The sequence below is a fragment of the Loxodonta africana genome, chromosome 4, assembly GCF_030014295.1.
Source record: "Loxodonta africana isolate mLoxAfr1 chromosome 4, mLoxAfr1.hap2, whole genome shotgun sequence".
Classification (NCBI taxonomy): domain Eukaryota; kingdom Metazoa; phylum Chordata; class Mammalia; order Proboscidea; family Elephantidae; genus Loxodonta; species Loxodonta africana.
The window spans coordinates 192,278,561-192,280,530 of record NC_087345.1 but is presented as its reverse complement, the minus strand read 5'-3'; the positions used below and the strand labels follow the sequence as shown (position 1 = coordinate 192,280,530).

Genomic DNA, 1,970 nt, shown 5'->3' with positions numbered 1-1,970 from the left:
CTCCTAGGTGATTTTTCAATTCATTCACATTCTTCGTATTCATTGGTACTGAATTATTCCTCACTTTGGCCAATGAAGCCCCCTCTATCTCCAAACTGAGACTATATAAATTGTTTAGAAAATGTCAGTTATATTTGCTCACTTTCAACAACCGTTTCATGATATTGAAGTTATTGTGTAAATCATGGGTGGAAATACATAGAGAAGTGGTACTTGTAAATGTGAAATGCATTGCAGTGGGAAGACTTTGCACTCGAACAGAGACAAAAGAGTTAATTCCACCAATTGCTGGAATTAGGAAATGAAACTAACCTTTGAATTCATTATCAATTGTAACTGGCTTCCATTTATGTCACAGTATCTCTGTTCTAAGGCTAAAATTAAGAATTATTACAAAGTAGCTTTAAATTCTAACACTAAAGAATTAAGTGTAACACTAGGGTCAAATCAAAGCATTCCTTCCTTTATTTTGCATGGTGCCTCTCAGCACCAGAGAAAGGAGGAATCATTCGGAAGTTACTGACTTTATTCTTGTTGGCTTCAGAGTCAGCCCAGACCTGCGTATTCTCCTTTGCCTGCTATTTCTGCTCGTATATGCTGTAATTCTTCTAGGGAATGTTGGGATGATGGCCATTATCATGACTGATCCCCGGCTGAACACACCAATGTATTTCTTCCTAGGCAACCTCTCCTTCATTGATCTCTTCTATTCATCTGTGATTGTGCCCAAGGCCCTGATCTACTTCTGGTCCGAGAGCAAGTCCATTTGATTTGCAGCCTGTGTGACTCAGTTCTTTCTCTTTGCCCTCTTTATTGTGACTGAGGGATTTCTCCTGGCAGCCATGGCTTATGACCGCTTCATTGCCATCTGCAATCCACTCCTCTACTCTATTCAGATGTCAACAGGTCTCTGCACTCATTTGGTGGCTGGTTCCTATTTCTGTGGCTGCATCAGTTCAGTTCTTCAGACCAGCATGACATTCACCTTATCCTTTTGTGCTTCTCGGGCCACTGACCATTTCTACTGTGATATTCACCCACTTCAGAGGATTTCATGTTCTGATCTCTTTTTCTATAAAGTGGTGTCTTTTTCTGTTTGTACCATCATCATCTTGCCTACCATCAGAGTCATTATTGTTTCTTACATGTATATTGTGACTACAGTTCTCAAGATACGCTCCACCGAGGGATGTAAGAACACCTTCTCCACTTGTAGCTCCCACCTGAGAGTCGTGAGTGTGCTGTATGGTGCTGTCTTTTTTATGTATCTCACTCCTGACAGATTTCCTGAAATGAGTAACGTGGCCTCCTTATGTTACACCCTAGTCACCCCCATGTTGAATCCTTTGATTTACTCTCTGAGAAACAAAGATGTCAGAGAGGCTGTAAAAAATTTTCTAGAGAAGAAAAATACCATGCTTTGATTATCGTTTATCTTCTACCAATTGCGTTGTTGATTTTATTTTATCTATTTTTTTATTTTTTATCTTTTTTTAAATTCAAACGTAGATGAAGGTTTACAGAACAAACTAGTTTCTTATCAAACAGCTTGTACACAAACTGTTGTATGACATTGGTTAACATCCCCAAGACATGACAACACTCTCCCTTCTCAACCCTGGGTTCCCTATTACCAGCTTTCCTGATCCCTCCTGGGTTCCAGTCCCTGCCTCAGGGCTTGTGTGCCCCTTTAGTCTTGTTTTATTCCATGGGTCTCTTCAATCTTTGGCTGAAGGGTGAACCTCAGGAGTGACCTCATTACTGAGCTGAAAGTGCATCAGGGTCCATACTCTCAGGGTTTCTCCAGGCTCTTTCAGGCCAGCAAATCTGGTCTTTCTTTTTGAGTTAGAATTTTGTTCTACATTTTTCTCCAGCTCTGTCCAGGTCACTGTTGTGATCCCTGTCAGAGCAGTCAGTGGTGGTAGCCAGGCACTATCTAGTTGTACTGGACTCAGTCTGGTGGAAGCCGT

At 41.1% G+C, this 1,970-nt stretch overlaps 1 pseudogene; it reads left to right on the top strand.

Annotated features, from left to right (window-relative positions):
* Positions 1 to 473: 473 nt before the first annotated feature.
* LOC135231341 (olfactory receptor 9K2-like) lies at positions 474 to 1,713 on the top strand (annotated as a pseudogene).
* The last annotated feature ends 257 nt before the right edge of the window (positions 1,714 to 1,970 follow it).